The 19,995-nt window shown below is 41.9% G+C and overlaps 1 protein-coding gene across 1 annotated transcript in view; it reads right to left on the bottom strand.

Annotated features, from left to right (window-relative positions):
* The window catches only part of sorcs2 (sortilin-related VPS10 domain containing receptor 2), a 371,041-nt gene that overhangs the window by 350,657 nt on the left and 389 nt on the right, over positions 1–19,995 (bottom strand). The window lies entirely within an intron of this gene.

The following is a 19,995-nucleotide window of genomic DNA, read 5'->3' as shown; positions in this document are numbered from 1 at the left end:
GAACTGTGATGTCTGAACCGAGGTATGAACCGAACCCTGACTGCTGTGTACCGTTCCACCACTATTGTTGACGAAAAAAGACGAGATTAAAATAAAACTAAGATAAAATCTCTCTCCATTTTCGTCTACAATCGTCTCTACTTTTTCATCATGAGATTATTCAGCTGTTACTAGGGTTAGAGACCCAGTGCTAATACGGCACCGGTGCCTTAATGACCGGAATCTACCGGACCGAATAGCAACGCGGATTTCGGTGCCTCATTTCGGTGCCACTTAAATGCCTGCGCTTCTCTCTGATGCTCCGAAACGGACGTTAGAGGGAACTGAAACATCACTGCATGTCACGCTAGTTAACACTACAGTTGGCAGCAAGTAACGTTAGCCTAGCGTTAGCTAGTTAACACTACACTCGACAGCAGATAACGTTAACCTACCGTTAGCTAGTTAACACTACACTCGACAGCAGGTAACGTTAGCCTACCGTTAGCTAGTTAACACTACACTCAACAGCAGGTAATGTTAGCCTACCGTTAGCTAGTTAACACTACACTCGACAGCAGGTAATGTTAGCCTACCGTTAGCTAGCAGCTGGAGTAAACAGTTTAAATGCTGACAGCTAAACAGTCTAAAAGTTTGTCTCTACTTCACTGGGATTCCAACAGCGGGACGTAAGATAGTCTGTAGCTGCCGTTGTCTGAAAAACAACACAGATGTTGCATTCACTTGAAACTTGCCTCGCCAGCCTCGTGTTGCATTCAAAGTTCTTGTAAAATACCCATTTCCCATCCAGTGGTTGTTTTTGTCGTTTACCAGGAATTTACTAGTGAAATAAGGAAGAGGCTTGAAGTTTGGTCGCATTTTACGTACAATGATATCGACAAACAAATCTGAATGTGTCATTATAACTGTTTGACAGAAATGGTTATCAAAAATAATCTCAGAAATAATTTAATTTAAAAAAGACTAAAATGTTTTGACTAAAACTTGACTAAGATATATTGAGTTCTCTTTTGAGTAAAACTAGACTAAAATGATGAGACAAAAAAAGATATGTGAATGACTAAAACTAACAAGGATATTTGGCACAAGACTAAGACTAAATCAAAAATAGGTGACAAAATGAACACTAGACTCAACATCCCTGCTGTCAGCCTCAAGCTACAATTTATTAATTAGAATGGGAAATCTGCGTACATACATAGCACATGGCTGCATTTCTCCGAGGTGCACCACCAAATTTGGTGAGACTGTCCACTGCTTTGTTTAATTTATTCAAGAGACCTTCAAGGAGTCCTGTAGCTCACACTAATACAACAGACCCTCTCGCATAATTATCCACCATGTTTTCACACAAGCAGACTGTGCGCCCGCTTTGTGCGGCGACCGACAATCTTCAACCTTTTTAAAAATGCAGTGGCCGTCGTCTATTCAGGGCCCGGTGCTCATCGCCGATGAGCCACAGCCTAGCTCTTTTTTAGTTTAGCGGTGCTAATGAGAATGAGGTCATGGGGATTTTGGCAACTATTGTGACGGATGCGGAGAGAGACACAAGCCGGAACCATAACTCCTTTTCTACAACACACATACTCCCCACCCAGTGTGTCAAAACATGCTGAGTGTTGGGCCAGTGTCAGCAGCTGACTGAGTAATAAGGGCAGCTTCTTAGCAACTGGCAGCTATGTTGGAGGCAAGTTCCAGGTTGGAGAATTGGAGAAGGAAGAAGGGATAAAGGGGCTGTAAGAAAGATGAGGTGTAACAGGGGGGACTGGGTTTAACAAGGCTGTAACAGTGCAGAAAGAATGTCCTCTTTCCATGGACCACTGGAATGGGAATAACAGGGTCGGACGCAGTGACACGGTAGCACATACATGCAAGCATAGGCATGTCACGTTTTATCTTCAAGGATACAGTTTTCATCAGCTGTGTACTAAAGAAGGTCCCGTTTTGATGTACTCGGACGAAGCTACACTTTATTGTGCACAGGCCTCTGGGGGCAGAAAAAAGGTCAGGTCCAACAGTGACCAAATGTTATGTTATTTGAAATGCTGCTTTGCACATTTTTCTCAGAGAAAGACATATTGTAAAAATCAGCTTAGTTAGTTTTAATGGCATCAGACTCAGTACATTAAATAGGTATTACAACTGTAACATCAAAGGCAACTTTTCAGCAGCCTCACACAGCCAGCGCCCACATGGTACCTCCGGAATTGTGGTCAGGTACAATGGGCTTTGGACATGCATCATTTCAATTAGGCAGTAGATGTTTAATAAGTGCCCTCTTTCAATAACCCTTCCTCAAACTGACTGGATACATGCATAAATGCACATAAAGTCCAAGGTAAATGTACCTTAAATAAATGTACGTATTTGAATATTCGAAGGCCAACCAACATACAGTTTTAACAGCTACTGCTAATGTCAACTGAAGACCATGGGATATGGTTGAAAGCTCCAGAGAAAGATAGCAAGTAGACATTTAGTTGTGACTGTTTTATCAAACTATTTTAAGGTCAACAATGAACTATGATGCTTAACTTGGGTAAACTTTTGTAGAAAAGTCTATTGAACATGTCATAAAACATCTGAAATTTAAACTATTTCCATGTTCTTTGGAAGGTAATCCAAGACCCTTGTTACCTCCCTTCTGTGAAAGGGTTGTGGCTATGGACGAACTAATCATTATCAAAATGGTTTGCTTTTCTTGCCAGCGATCTTGTGATGTGAGTGCAGGAATAAACCCTACTGTTCATTGCACATCATGACCTCCAAGACAAGAAAAATCTGTCCAGAAAATCCCATCCTCATCCTGACATTAAACGTCTGATACCTGATTGTTATTGGCCTGATGTATTTGCCTGTTTTGAGTGATTTGATGCAGCATGCTGTAGAGCTATAGAATTCAATGCAATACAACACAAAGACCTCAACATACAGAAACAAAGACAAGTCCAACAATGACCTTCAGTCATCATACAACAACATTTGGCCAGATCAGTTCACACTTTGTGGTGCCAATCCTAAAGCATGTTGGAACACGGTAAAAAAACTTGAAAACAAGCCCTGGTCCGTACCGCCATCTCTAAGAGTGGATGGTCTAGTTGTTACCAATAAGAACTCTATAGCTGAAGCATTCAATCACCACTTCACAAGTTCTGGCTTTGTTTCTGAGGCTTTAAACTCCATCGTTACAGCCCCTGCAGCCCCTGGTACCTGCAGACCTTCAACACCTCCTCCCAGTTTTTCCATCCGGCCTGTTTTAGTGGAGGAGGTCCTGAAGGAATTGATCGTTCTTGACCCGAATAAAACAGCTGGGTCAGATGATCTTGCTGCTTTTTTCATTAAAATTGCGGCCCCTGTCATTGCGGTTCCCCTAACAGCCCTCATTAATCTCTCCCTCCAGCCGAAATTCCAGCTGCTTGGAAAGAAGCAGTTGTGCTTCCTCTGTTTAAGGGCGGTGATCAGGCTGACCTAAACAATTACAGGCCTTTTATCTTGTGTGTCTAAGATTCTGGAAAAAAAACAAACAACCAAACATCTTAATGTGAACAGTATCATCTCCGGGGAACAGTCTGGCTTTCGATCTGGGTATGGTTGTGTAACAGCTACTACAAAGGTACTCAATGACATTACATCTGCATTAGATACCAAACAACCCTGCGCTGCTATAGTCATTGACCTTGCCAAAGCTTTTGACTCTGTGGACCACAATACAGACTTAGCAGCATTGGTGTCACTGATCACTCACTGGCTTGGTTTTCCAATTATCTCTCTCACCGGTGCAACGTGTAAGATTTGAAAACTTTTTCTCCCATTCTCTCCCGGTCACCAGGGGTGTCCCCCAAGGCTCCATACTTGACCCCACACTTTTCTTCATATACATGATTAACATTCCTCAGGCAGCTGGCAATTCACTCATTCACGTATATGCTGATGATACAATTCTTTATGCCAGTGGCCCTTCCCCTGATGCTGTTCAAGCTACTCTGCAGGATAGCTTCTTCCAACTACAGCAGTCATTTTCCAAACTCAAACTCACTCTCAATACCTCCAAAACTAAAGTCATGTGGTTTTACCATAAGGGTACTACGTCTTCTTTCGCACTTAACATTACCACCTGCAAGGGGGCTATCCTTGAACAATGCACTACATATAAATACGTGGGCATCTGGTTGGAAACTTCACTTTCTTTCTCCATCCATACATCAAAGCTGCAATCTAAGGTCACAGTCAAAGTCGGCTTCCTTTACAGAAACCGCTCCTCTTTAACCACATCTGCCAAACTCACTCTCATTCAAATGACAATTCTACCTATGTTAGATTATGGTGACACTATATACAGGGTTGCTTGCAAGACCACTCTATCAAAACATGACACTCCTTCCCACTCTGCTATCAGGTCTGACACAAATGTCCCCTTCAATACACACCACTGCACCCTATATTCACCTGTCAGCTGGTCCTCCCTTCACATTTGCCGTGAGATTCACTGGTTCACTTTCATTTACAGGACCCTTCATGGCCGATCACCTCCTTACTTAGGTCACCTGCTGCAGCCAAAGTCTGTCACGTACAACACCCGGTCCTCACTTCATCTTCAATTCAGCATTCCCAAAACCAACTCTGCCTCTGGTCTTGCATCTTTTCAGTCTGCCGCCGCTCGCGACTGGAATGCTCTGCAAAAAATTGTCAAATTGGACAAACTAATTTCCATTTCATCCTTCAAAACTGCCATCTCATCCTTGTTCAGGGACATACGTATACATTTGCTTCTCTACATCATAATTTTCCAGCTAAATATTTGTATGGTTTTTCCCTCTCTTACTCACCCATGTACCTGTGCACTTCTCTCGTTATAAGTGTTTACTGTTGTCTGTATAGTATTTCAAACTATATTTTATGTAATTTCTAAACTGTATGTATTACTAATGTATTTATTTTCTAGCCCTCTTTCCCTTTCCCAAAGTGGCTTGGCCACTTGTCAGGCCGCCATTGTAAAAAAGAACCTGTTCTTAATAACTTGCCTGTAAAAAATAAAGGTGAAAAAAATAAAAATACATAGACTGAACAAAAGCAGCTTTACAACTGTCTCCCAGAGAAAGAAAGACACACTACACTCCGGAAATAGTGTTTTGTGCAGCGTTTGGCACTCAGCTCTCTTCATTCAGAAGCAAATGAAGAGAGAAAGATGATAATGAAAAAGGAGATTATCCACAGAAAGAGAGGACAGAACCAGTTGGGCCTGTTAATGAATACACACAAAAAATTTAAAAAGGGCAAACAAACTTTCCTCTGCTGGCTTTTATTGCCCTACTGGAGGTGTGTTCACCTTAGCATGCCAGCTCTGAACCTCAGGATTTTCTGTGTCTGTGTGCGTGTGTGTGTGTGTGTGTGTGTGTGGGTGTATTGTGTGTGTTGGGCAGGAGGGTCTTCCAAACGACATATTTGCATACAAACTGCCTGTCCAAATTCACAGAGGGGAAAACGGGAGAGAAAGGACGGGAGGGAAGAAAGAGACAGGCAAGTATATTGAGTATGAAAGTGTGTGTGTGTGTGTGTGTGTGTGTGTGTGTGTGGGGGGGGTTGTTTGTCCTCCTCAGGTGCTGAGGGACTTTCGATTTAAGCAGAGTGGAGAATCTCATTACCTGAGTGATGCATTGCCTGTGTTTACATGCGTTATTCCAAAGAGGCTTTGACGTTCCTTCAGTCCTCCACCTCGCTCTCTCTCTACCTCTCTTTCTCTCTCGGTTGAAAATAAAAAAAGAGTTCCAATTGCAATAGCAAACGGGCCGTCTCTGCCACAGAGGAGGCTAAGGGATCAAATGTCTCTTTTTTCCCAGGGCAGGGCTGTCGCAGGCGGCTACTTAGGGAGAATTACTACACTGAAGTTGGCCCACCAATGACAGCACTTGAGAAGCCGCACAGGCATGAACAATGAGGTGGGACAGGATGGAGACTATAGAGTGCGAGTACGTGTGTAGGGGCTTGGTCTGGTGTTGGACTCACTGTTTGGCACGTTTAACAATCACGAGACAATTATAAGGAAAGAGTCATGGAGTGAACAAACTGTCTCATTAATGTCAGTTATAATATCCAACAAATGTTAATACTATTAAATCTATTTTATTTCATTTAAATTGTCTGTGGCGATGGCAATGTCGGTCCACCACTTTGGTCCAGACTAAAAACACCAGATTTAAGCATGTCAAAGGATTATTTTAGCACCCTTTGTCTACCAGAGAGGACAAGTCAGCTGGTAGTAGGCTAATGTTAGTTATGTATTAGCAAGCTAAGGCACTTGCAAACATAGTACTATAACTTTCTTTAATAATAAGGATGGATGTGGATAATTTATCCACATTCCACAGTAACACAAGTTGCACACTGTGTACAAAATGCAGCTTTAGCTTAACTTAGAGACTTGTCCCTTGTTTACTATACAAGACATCCTGATGACAGCCATGCTCCACCCTCAACCTTTAGCCATCTTGCCATCAGGAGCCAGGCAGCCTTTTAGACTCAGTGAGTTCACTACCATACTGTCTTACTTAGCACTCAGCTAAGTCACACTCTTAGGAGCTGGTATGCAATGTCCAAAATAAACTTTTTGTCTTCCAGCCAAATGGTGAATAGTGAATGTAACTTGCATATTTTACCAGGAACTGGTAAATTTTACCAGAACTTTGCTGGTATGTACTTTACAAAAGTTCTCTAAAGCAGCGTGCTTTAATGGATTTACGTAGATCCCTCACAATGGCGCAATGGCCAAAAAAGTCATATTAGAATGAATGATGTTCAAAAGTTAAAGATGAAAATTGTTGAGTCGTGACTAAGCTTCACAGCTTTTATGCTATTGATTTTGCAAAGTAAATGCGTGACACATCCAATATGCATCAATTTCATCATATCATAAACTCCTAGAGGAATATGCAAAGTGAAAACTAATCAAAAGTCCAAACCATAGAGATTTTTTTTTACCACCAGCCCTATAAGTCCATCCAATAAATAATAATAATAACTCTTTTCACATACTGGCCCCAGGCAGTTTTCAGAGCTCCCCGACTGATCCTATGAGTTTTTAGTGAAAAAGACAAACCTCAGCAATGATTTGACATGCTATTCTAAATATATAAGCAAACTGTTATGTAGGAGGAATTGAGAACCGGTTCCAACTGACAGAATTATTTTACAGAAAAAATAAACAATTCAATGTCTGAATCCAATCATCCTTTTCCAAATTCAAAATCTTATGCAAGTTTTTTTAGTTTCCATGCATGAACCTGTAAATGCTGTTAGCAAAAACATAATCCTGATTCATCTGTTACATTCCTGTTAGTTCATGCTTTTACTTGTGAACTGCAAAGGACTGACTCATGCTTTGCATCACTTGCTTGCATTTCATACTTTAAATGACTGTCAATGACCACTGAATCCAAAAAAACCAAATGACCTATTTTAATTTCAACAAGCATGTGACCTGTTTAAACTCCTTTAGAGACCCTTCAAAGAATCCATACCTGAAAAGCTCTCATTCAAATTACTAACCTGCATATTGAAAACCAAAAAAAAAAAAATAGTTTGCAATCAGTATTGTTAAAATCAAAAGCGATGTCCAAACTTTACTTGTTGAAATCACCTGACGCCATTGCAACAAGCTTTGTGTGTCTACTGAGAATTTTTGCATTTTTCTCAGCCAATCGTATCCGAGGACAGACAGTACGTTTTATATTTCTGTATCCATGTTTCGCCTGACTTGTGTGGAAGGCTCCATGCTGTTGTTGTGCAATTGGCTTATGATCGTCACCCCTTGCCTCGTTTTTTGTAAAATACCGTGGTTTTTGAGAGTTTGTTAAAACCACCCAAGGGGTTCAGATGGGGGTCAGTGTAGAGGGGGGTTTTGTGGTTTGATAGAAAATGAGGACAGCTGAGCACCGAGGGATGAAGATCCAAACTCTAAATGTGTTGTTGTGAGGGTGAAATACTGGAGAGACCCTGCTGGGCTGCATTTTACAACTCTCAGAGGGGCTCTATAGGCAGAGCTCTCCCACTGCTGCTATAGTAGCTCCAGGCAGGCACACATCTCACACCACCCCCTCACACACACATAACACAAACTAAAGTTTTTTTTCTAGAGCCAAATACTGCAAGGCTGTATATCTACATATCAATACAGTCAGGTGAAATCTTCTCAAGTCCAATCTTAATAATTGAAAGTTTTATCTTCAGGTAATGATCTTGAAAATAGGAAAGATGCAAACATTCATGAGGGTCAGCCCAAAAATAAAAAGTTGACTTATGGAGATACAAGGATATCACCTGACGACCTGAATATGACATAGGCATAAATTGATGCCAGAGCTATACAGGACCTAGGAGAAGTGTGATGCCAAATGTAGGGCCACTCTAGTCTGGCTACCACCAGACCGAGCTCAATCTTTTAAGATTGAACATTAGTCTGGGGGAGTCTGCTCTGGATTTTCTACTGCACTAATCAAAAGTCCAAACCATAGAGACTCTCCCAAAGGGTACCACCAGCCCTATAACAGGCCTGCACATCCAATAAATAAAGGAACTCTTTGACGTACATACTGGCCCCAGGCACTGGACTATGGCTATACCGCTGATCCTATGAGTTTTTATAAGAAAAAAGACAAATCAATGAGTATATGATTTGACATGCTATTCTAAATATATAAGCAAACTGTTATGTAGGACTGGGAATGGAGAACCGGTTCCAACTTGGAATCGTTTCAAAAATTATGATTCCAAATGAATCCAATCATCGGTTCCAAATTCAACAGGCGCAAGTTTTTTCTCCATGGCAGCCGGCGTACTTCCAGGCGCTCGTTGTGTTGCAATCAACAGGGCATAGTTCAAATGACTCTGCACGCTAATTGGATAGTCCTTCAACCAATCAGAGCAACGATCTGGGAGATGTAGCAGCGACAGCGGCATCAACGGGTTGCTGCGCTTCGGGTGGCTGCCATGTTGAATGTAAACAAGAAGCTTCTCTATCATCATGGTGGATAAGCCAGTTTGTGATTGGTCTCCGCGGACAGATAAACATACAGGTCTCCGGCCTGAGCTGCAGGGTGAAATCAAATCGCCGGCAGATCGGGCTGGGTTTACCCAGTCTAGGGCCACTCTGAATTCAGATCAGGAACCAAACCACTGGAAGACCGCAACAGGATTCCAGTGTGGGTTGCCAGGGCAACATGAGCAGGAACTTTCAACCATGACAGGCAAACTGCAGAATGTGATGAGGAGAGCACAAGGTACATGGGAGAAAAATAAGGCCCTCTGTTTACAGGAAGAAAACTGGAAAAAACAATGACCACATGCTGGGTACATTTTAGCACCGTAACAAGAGAGAGAAAGTTAGGAGAATGTCTGGGATATTCAAGCAGCCTGCCAAATAGTTGTTTGGACTGTTGCTTGGTAACCAGTACCCCCCCCCCCCAGCGCACACACACACACACACACACACACACACACACACACACATTGCTCATACACATACAGCTACACATACATCACTGCAGGAACAAGCAGACCATAATCTCTTAGCGCTGCTGCCGGCAGCCTCTGAACAACCTGTAAAACAAATGCATCTTGATGCTTTTATTTAGCTGCCGGGCAGCCAGCATCCATCTGGCATCACTAAACACTTAATTAGACAGCACACTAGAGTAGCGTGCTGCTCCTTGTACCTTCCCAAGGTCTCTAGCAAGGCAACCGTAGCGTCAAAGCGAGAAACGCTAACTACCGCCAAGTGGAAAAGAGCTGTCAACGTGCCAACGCTGAGGCCATACTACTGTACGAGGAAGGACTCAATCAGTAGTTAAGTGCTTGTATGTTTCAATGAACCGTTAACTAACTAGCTATGGTTTTTTTCTGTGTCAACTCTGCACAGACATATGCATGTTTGGCTTCACTATCAGAATTCTACTGTGCCAGGTAGCCCGATTAGATGTCAGTAATATGGGTTAGGGAAGCTGTGACTGACTTTTTGGTTTGAATTAAACATTTTGTATATAGCATCCTCAAATGTTTGCCATCTCCACCGATCTCCACTGCATTCTGGCCTGTAAGCAGCCAATTTACACAGAGAGCGTTTTAAAAAGCCTTTTTGACGTCCGTCACTCCATTTAATTAAATGTATCAATCCACACTGAGATGCGCTTATTTATTTACACTTACATATGTGATGTATGATACTACTGTTAAGATAAAGAACAGCTTTAGGCTACACAATAAATTGCATGAAATGTCAACGTACACATTAGTGGAGCAACAGCAGTAACATGCCCCATTACGTCCACACAATTAAAAACAATGAATTCCATTTCTAGAGACGGCATTCTGTAATCCGGGCATACAAATGATTATCAAGAAAACAACCATCCTTTCTCAGTGTAGCCCAGTAGATTTAACCAGAAAATAGACACAACATCAACAAAAATGGCCCACAATAAATAAAAAGTCTATGCTTGGTGGGTGAAACAAGCATTTAAAGCTTAGGTGTGTATATTTTGATATTAATGAACGTCCACTACATTGAAGCCATTGCCAATTGAGTTGCTATAAAGCTAATTAACACTACCAGCTCCACACAACTCTCTCTGGATTTCTCAGTATGACTATGTTCAGGAGAACATACAACTTTCCCGCGCAGAAAGTGTGAGAAGAGTAAAGGCAATGACCTCTTCTGAAGAGTCCATCATGTTTTTTTAATCCTCCGTGTCCTCCTTGGCTACTAGCAACTGCGCGGAGGAGGGGTGGGGGTAAAGCTACGTAAATTAAATAACCTAACATTTCTTATCAATCCCTTTTGTAGACAAGATAATCAGATAAACAGATTAATTGAAAATGAAAATAATTGTTAGTTGCAGCCATAGAAATTTGTTTTGGTGGAGTTTTTTTTGTTGTTGTTGAAAATATGCATTAATATTAGCTTGACAACATACAACAATATATCATTTAAACCTTCATAATGACATAATGGATGGCAGAGACATGATGTTGCGAAATAGGCAATCAACGGAGCTGGGATGTGTCCTGTTGGCCATGCTGCACAGCGAGCCTGCTGTAGTAGTACTGTACTTTGTTATTCCGAGACAGCGCTGGATTCCGATTAAAACGAGTTTGAACCAAGCACACAAGTCTGATGATTTACAGTCTGGGTTTTTGGAGTGCCTCTTCCTTTTCTCTCTCAGGATGAACGAGGACAGACGAGACAGATGACGAGAGAGGCTCTCCTCACATGTGCAAACAATTTTCCGCTGCAGAATAACCAGGGGCCAAATGAACTGTCTGTTCAGTATGTGAAGCGTGAACAAATGCCTTTCACATTAAGTCAGAACCCTGGAGACCTAGTGTGCATGTGCACGCGTGGAAAGAGAGAGATGGAGAGAGAGCGAGAGAGACAGCTTATATGTGTATGTGTACACACCTGCATAAGCCATGATTTACCATGCAAATAGGACCTTATTATAAAACATTATGGTTCGCAAAGACTCAATTTAAATTCAACCAGTGCCATGTTTTGATTAGATGTATGCTGCAGGCGAATAATCCTTTCACCTCACAGGCTACAACGATGCTTGCAATCTGAAGATGGTGTTGGCAAGGTAACCTGAGGGGATGGTAGGAAGGAGGGGAAGATGAGAATAAAATGTCATTCTCTACAGATAGAAAGAGCTAAAAAGAACATTGAACCCAATACCGTGACTAGAAGAAGAGGCAGAGAAAGATGAGAAGGAGGAATGGTTATGACCTTTTATCCTGTATAAGATCTCACCATCTACTGGATGGATTGGCACAACATTTGGAACATGGTTCAAGGGGGGTTGGTGTATCCCAATCCCCCTCACTTTTCATAACTCCAGCAGCAGGCTGACATTAGAGATGAAGATCTTTGCCCGGTTTCGGTCTAAATTTCTATCATTTTACACGGGCTCGGGCCGGGGCTCCGTATGGGGGCTATGTAAATTCGGTCAGGTGATGCGTTTGGATTAGCGCGAAAATGGATGCTGAGGAGGTGAAACGGAGGCTGGCCTCTGGAGGACTTATTTTATTTCTTTGTTCTAACTTCCAAGTGGCCGATAGCCGATGTTAGTCACGGATAAATGATGTTAAAAATAGTATAAATGACTCATTCTAGACAAAAAGCAAAAGAGCTGTGTGTGCGTGCGCACATTTGAATAATGTCGGGCTGTAAACGGGTTCGGGCTTTTAAAAAGCTGTCAATCAAAATGTACTTGTCGGGCTCGGGCCTCGTCGGGCCAAACTTATAAGGCCCGATTACAGCTCCAGTTGACATTTTTGGTTCAGAGTGAGATGTTTGAACAATTATTTAACAGATAGTCCATGCATTTGGTTTAGACATTAATGTTCCTCTTGGTGAGTTCTTATTTTTTCAGCGCCATAATCAAGCCAACATTTGAGTTGGCCCAAATCTTTGTTTTCTTAGCAAACACCTGCAAAACTACTAACATTCCCATCAGCCTCAGCTCATATCAACTTTGAATTTCATGCTAATTGCAATGTTATCATGCTACTCAAATGACAAACATGGTAAAAACGATATCTACTAAACGTCAACATGTGAACATTGTCATTGTGAGCATGTTAGCATGTTCACATTTATGCACAGTCTCATAGAGCACCTAGTATAGCTATAGACTTCCCATTAGGGATGTAACGTACACTCGACTCACAATTCAATACAGTTCACGATTTTAAGTTCACAATTTGATTTTCTCAAGATCTTTTGACAGCTGCAGACAAATGACCAAAAATATTCCTTTATTTATATAAACTGTGCAATACAATAGATGTGTCCTCTTATCAAGAGTGTCTGAAACTTGTATTTTATCTCAAATAACAAAACGTAAATGAATGCGCACTTGCACTATGGTCTTGTTTTGTAATATGAATATTTTAAGATTGATTTGATGATCTCACCATATTATTTCAGTATTACAAACTTGATCTTTGGTCCTGATAAGGCTAACTAAACATCCCTTTTTCTAAGCAGCGCAACACAAAACAATGGCATTACAGCAACCGACACGTACAGGTACATTGGTCAGCTAAATGTAACAATGTAATGTAACAATGTCATTGTGTTTAAAGGTCCAATGTGTGGGAATTTCTCCCATCTAGCGCTGAGATCATATATCGCAATCAACTCTCTCGCGCCACGCAGTTCAAAGTAGGTAGTACAGCTACGGTAGCCTTCACGCTTCAAAAAGCCGGTCTCTTGCTTTTTTCAATCTCCTTTTTCTTTTTCTGGGCGAAGAAGAAGAAGACTCCTGTTCCTGAAAATTGGATTTAGAATATGTGCATGAGGCGGAGTGGCAATCGGGAGAGTGGGGAATTTTCCCAGTGGGCCGGTAGTGTTATCCGTCAACTATCCGGTCAAACTATAAATACAGTATTAGGGGACCACTAAGGTCTATATAAAAGAGACTTCAGATACAGTATTAGGGGACCACTAAGTCCTATATAAAAGAGACTTCAGATACAGTATTAGGGGACCACTAAGGTCTATATAAAAGAGACTTCAGATACAGTATTAGGGGACCACTAAGTCCTATATAAAAGAGACTTCAGATACAGTATTAGGGGACCACTAAGGTCTATATAAAAGAGACTTCAGATACAGTATTAGAGGACCACTAAGGTCTATATAAAAGAGACTTCAGATACAGTATTAGGGGACCACTAAGGTCTATATAAAAGAGACTTCAGATACAGTATTAGGGGACCACTAAGGTCCTATATAAAAGAGACTTCAGATACAGTATTAGGGGACCACTAAGGTCTATATAAAAGAGACTTCAGATACAGTATTAGGGGACCACTAAGGCCTATATAAAAGAGACTTCAGATACAGTATTAGGGGACCACTAAGGCCTATATAAAAGAGACTTCAGATACAGTATTAGGGGACCACTAAGGTCTATATAAAAGAGACTTCAGATACAGTATTAGGGGACCACTAAGGTCTATATAAAAGAGACTTCAGATACAGTATTAGGGGACCACTAAGGCCTATATAAAAAGCATTCAAAAGCAGTATGTCAGGGGGGGGACCTAAGGTTTAAAACAGACTTCAGATACAAAAACTAAATTAAAAAATCCAAAAAACAATAACTTTAAAAAAGTGATACAAAAAAAATAAATTAAAACAAACAATAGAAACTGTGATGTGATGGCTCAGTGGAGAGTTGAATGGGAGTGCTGCGTGCACAATCAGTGGTCAGTCTGCTGACTTATTGTTCAATGTCCCACTGCGCATCGGCGAAATGTCTCCCCCCTATCTTCAAAACAATCAAAGCGTGCAACCGAAATTGTGACTGTGGGACAAAATAATGTGCCGTGAAGCCGAGGTAACTGTGCAGCGGTGCCGTGAATGACTGAATGAATACTATACTGGTGCTGCATCGTTTCCTGATGTCCAAAACCACGGAGCGGCACGAGGCCCAAATCACAACACGTAGTGTTAATCGCCCATCAAAATCTTTCATGCCGTTAAAAGAAATTTACTTTCACTGATTCCCCCGCAGCAGGGCTCTTTAACCAGGAAGTAGCAGGAATTCCCCTATGGCATTAAGAGGGTGGGATGAGAGTTTGGACTGTCAGCACCCCCATTGCCGCTCATTAATCACTTAGGCTACCGTGGGACAGCCCACTAGGGATCACAAACACACATATGCAAGCACACAGCAAATGAAAAACGTGTGAGCGCAATACTAATGGCCGGACTCTTCGGTCCGCTGGCCAGAACCTGCTTGTAGTCCCTAAGACTCGTTATAAGACCCGAGGGGACCTGTCTTTTGAGTTTGTTGCTCCCAGACTATGGAACGCCCTGCCCCTGTCCATGCGTCTGGCAGACTCTGTTGTCTCTTTTAAAAAGGATCTGAAAACATGTTTATTTAGGAAAGCTTTTGGCTGATGGGTTTTCACTAGTGTCACTTTAATTTCACATATGTATACACATTCTACATTGTTTGTTTTACCTCTTCTATTGTACAGCACTTTGTGATTTTATCTGTGAAAAGCGCTTTATAAATAAATTTTACTTACTTACTTACTTACTAATGTGTAATCTGTCTCTCTGTGTCAAGCAACATAGAGAAACCCTATTAAATGTTGAGTGCTGTTTCCTCACCAATACAAGTGCATACATTGGACACACACAAACACAGATATTGACGCTGGTCATCACCATAGAGAGTAGATAGAAATAGAGGGAAGAGGAACACAGCTCAGAGTTCCCTGGGGCTAATCAACAACTCAGAGAGAGAGAGAGAGAGAGAGAGAGAGAGAGAGAAGGGGCACAAAGACAGTCTCTCCTCATTCAGAATGCCAGTGTCATGTAACACAGCCTCATGTCCTTTCCCAGGATGGCTTCAGGGACTCACAAACTCTACATGCATGCATGTTCATGTCTGTGTTGGTGAATACCGGTAATAGTGTTATATTAATATCATAGTATCCTGAAATGTCCTTAGACCTGTAATATTTAAATCAACTGCACCACTTAAAGGCCCCATTTGTAGGAGTGTACAACTGTTTGTTGGTAGACAAATGTGACAATCCAAGTACAAATTGGTGCAGTCTATGGATGATTCCTAACGTCCCCAAACCCTTTAGGATTTAACCGACGCCACCTGGTAAGCGCGAGTGGCTGCAATGGCTCAGAATGGGATGCCCATGAAGGCCATTTAATGGGAGAGGAACAAATGAAAAGACACTATCAAGTTGCATTATGGGAAGTGGATCCAGCATTTAGGAGTGAACTAAGAAAAGTGCACCAACTACAGAAACTAAGGACATAAGCTTCAACTTCAAACAATAGATTTAAAGGAAAGTATTTAGGTGGTGAAATAACCAGTATCCAAGGGAAAAGGATTCCTTATAAATATTCCCATGGATATTTGGGAAAATAGAAAAATGTTCTCCTCAGTAAGAAAAAGTGACAGTTCATCTCTGTAAAAGGCAGTTCAGAACATCAAGATTAAAAACCGTTGTAGGTTGTAAGGTAGAAGAAGGTTGTAAGGTAGGTTTAAATGCTGAATTTTAACATGGAGAAATGACTCATCCCACATGGATGAGGGAAATACTTTGGCCTAAAAATTAGTGATATAACAAGCCTGATGCATCCTTGTCTCTTCAATGTTTACTTGACTATGAGAGATGTACCATACATACATATTTTTACCATGTACAATTACAGAAACTAAATATGCTGGACTATGAGCTGAGTAATACAGACAATCTTCTTCCTTATTTTCTTAGACATTCTCTCTTGGTTGCTTCTAGGATTCATAAATATTATCAATAAAGCTGTGGTTGTGACCTTTGATCACCTCAATACTGGATTATTATAATGCTGGTGATCTAGAACCTGAAGGAAGGGCAGGTTTTTTTTTTTTGTTAGACTTGTGTTTGATCTAGATTCTACATCCACATCTTGTTCTGCTTTCCTTGAATATCTACATGGTTACACCCACACTCCTACATGTTTGTTTTAAAATGCACTGCTTTTTGCTACCATTCTATGACTACAGACGGCACCTAATGATTACTTTCACTGTGGATTAATCTGTCCATTATTTTCTCGATTAACGGATTCCTTTTATGGTCTGTAAAATAGTTTGATAGTTGAAAATGAATAGATAAATCTGAAGCACCACACTCACGCACGCACACACACACACACACACACACTTACACGCTGGCTATTTCTGCTCTTTACATCTGGGGGAATGCCTGAGGCAAAGCTCTTTTAAACTCTAAGCCATCAATTGACCAATCACGGCTCACCAAAGTAAAGTGACTGTCGCCGTTGTTGCTAAAGGGACAGAGGGAGCTGTTTTCAATAACAGCAGATTCCCTATGAAGCAAAACCCGTCAAAACCATTTGCAGCCTGGCAAGAGATGGAAGTCGGCCAGAACACACACATTCACATATGACAATGACAATTGCCATGAGGTAACAACAGAAATTAGAGCACATTGAATGTTTTCCGAAAAATTGCTTTATGGGCTCCTGGGTAGCTCACATGGTAGAGCCTGCACCTGTTATATAGAGGTTCACTGCTTGCTGCGGGTTCGACTCCGCCCTGTGGCCCTTTGCTGCGCGTCGTTCCCCCTCTCTCTCCCCTTTCACGTCTTCAGCCGTCCTATAAAAATAAAGGCCTAAAATGTTTTTTTTTAATTCGGGGGGTCCCTGATTAGCCATCATTAAGACAGATGTGACAACAGAAGGCATCTGCGCTGTTGCCCCTCCCATCACTGACTTCCATTTGAAACCTCAAATGATGAAACAGGAGAGGAGGCCCTGATTTATTTCTCCCACCCATCAGTCTGTGCACCACTAATAAACGTCACCCTTAGGGAAATTGAATAGCACCATTTGTCTGTGTTTATTGGGCTGGGATGAACTCGCTCCCATTGACCTTTCAGAGTACATACCCACGGCCAACTTAATTGAGGATAAGTCAAACTTCCTATGGCTGGCAGAGCTGGGCGCTTGGATCCCTGCGCTCGTTGCCTCGATTAATGTTTTTTTTTAAGAGGAGATGTAGACGGGGGAGTTCATCACAAGAAAGTCTGGAGTTCGTTGGGAAAATGTCAAATTGTTTTATTGCTTAAATGGCCAGTCTTAAATGCCAAAGTAGAATCCCACAATATGAATTGATGTGCCTTTCTCCTCAAAAGTGACTTTGGGCAGTTTGTCGGAGCGCATCAAGTTTTGTCAAACTGAAATGAAAAAGGAACGTTTACTAAACAAATTTCATTTCATTTTTCATTTGTTCCGCTCATGGTAATGCACAATCAAAACTCCATTTACACATTTCCCGACCAAAAAGGAGCAGGGAGAAGAGAAACCTAAATACTTGATGTTTTTTGTGTACTCCTTTGGTAATTGTACGGTATGTTGGCGGGCACTAAACACTGTGGATAGTATCACTTCTAATCCAGGGACCACACCAGCTGGGACACAGACGTCCTTAGCCGTCCTTAAGGTACAGTATGTGATGTTCTGCCTCTAGGGGTCTCTCAATCCAAACAATGGATGTCAAAGCGGACTTTTGATGATGTTGTGAAGTGGCGTGGGATTATGGGAGTTGTAGTTTACCTATGTCATTCTGATAAAATATCTGCAGCTTTAACACAATTAAGTTTTCTCGATTCAATTTGTATTGGTAGTTGACCAGTTAGCAAGCAAGCTAACATTAGCCAGCAGCTAAAACCACAATATTACAATATATTTCACGTCCAGTTTGACTTTTTTTGGACGTTTTCAGCACCAGGGGGAAAAGGGCTTTGTTGTAACATTACCCATCACCGCTGAGAGACTTACTTTGCGGCCGGGGCTGGCCGCCGAGTATCTTCGGGGCTGGCTGTGTACGTTTAAAAGTAGTTTTAGACGTGCAAGAGAAAACTCTGATTGGACAGATAGTCTAGCTAGCTGTCTGGATTTACCCTGCAGAGATCTGAGGAGCAGTTAACCATAGTCCTCACAAATCCACCGGAGGTTAGAACGCCAACACAAAGGAAGCCCAAGGCAACGGACATCCGGCCTAAATGAGTGAAATCCGGCGGATTTTCCATCGGCAACGGAGCATTCCCGGAAGTGGAACATCAAGGATGCCTCTGTTGATGGTCCAATAAATTGAATGTTACCTGCAAATACCACATTATTTACCGATGAATTTGTCATGAAACTCCAGGAAACTTGAACAACACGTAGGTCTGCTCGCCGTTTCACGTCCAGATTATTTTCTCTTTCGTGTCGTATTTTTTTTCTTTTCTTCCCAGAGCCACTTGTCCCCTGCAGCCACTGCCAGTAAAACAGCAACGTCTTACTGACAAAAAGGCTCTGATTGCAAAGTGATGTCCCCACCAGACACCACCACTCAAATTCTCCCTGCTGTCTGTCAATATCCATCACAAAGACTGCTCTTGTTGAGCATGGTGTAGCTGCTCTCACTTGACCTGGCCCTAAGGAAAAATCACTAACATGTTCATACGCTCACCATAGATGCAGCATACTTTATGGTGTTTCATTTGCAATGTAATCATTCGAATAGCTCTAACATGTTCGTTTAGAAGCTTAATTCAGTGTCTCGAGAATATTATAATGACTTTAGTGAATGTATCAGATGCTGTGCTATTTTTGTCTTTGCCGACATCACTTTGGGACTTATTTTTTTCTTATATCTGTCTGAAATGTACTTCGGTGCCACTAACATAAGTGCATGGCACAGCAAAGGCAGACACTGAGGGTTAAGGCATTCAAAAGTAGCATCCATTTTCACGTAAGTCCAATCGCGTTTCAAACCACAAATAGACGAAAAGCTCCATCAATATTTTAGTCATGGCTTGGTGTGACTGAATCAAGCACCAAGCTGTGTGTTTGTCTACACACTGGCTCTGGCTCAAAGGCTAATAAGGCTAATAAGACTTCTGGATGAGTGGTTATTACTGTGGTTCTCAAAGTGGGTCACTTCCCCAGGTCACTAATTAAACATTAGCAAAACGTTATTAATTATTATTAAAATGTTGTGAAATATAATGGAAAGTTCAAACAGCAGACATAACATAAGCTATGTTTCACTCCGATTTCCCCTGCGCAGCGGCGGTGTAAACAGACAATAAAACGATGCTCGTGACCCTGGGCCACCATGTGATGTAATGGAAGTCTGGGGCGACAGAGTGGGTGCATGTCTACGTCTGAGGCCCCTGACATGAACACGTTTTAAAAGTCCTGATCTTTCAACAAAGCCCGGTGCCTGACACGATGGACCGCGCGCCCAGGTTGGCCCACCTGGACGCGTAAAACCACACCGTGGTAGATCCGCGCTGCCTCCTGCGAGAACAATAACTTGTCTCTGAGGATGTGCGCTGATGGATGGTGGAAGGTGACAAAGAGGGGTGTGTGATGGGGACGGTGCATGAACCAGTGGATCGTGACGGGAC

This window comes from Perca flavescens, chromosome 19, assembly GCF_004354835.1.
Source record: "Perca flavescens isolate YP-PL-M2 chromosome 19, PFLA_1.0, whole genome shotgun sequence".
Lineage (NCBI taxonomy): Eukaryota > Metazoa > Chordata > Actinopteri > Perciformes > Percidae > Perca > Perca flavescens.
The sequence above is the reverse complement of the archived record's forward strand: the minus strand, read 5'-3'. Positions and strand labels throughout refer to the sequence as shown.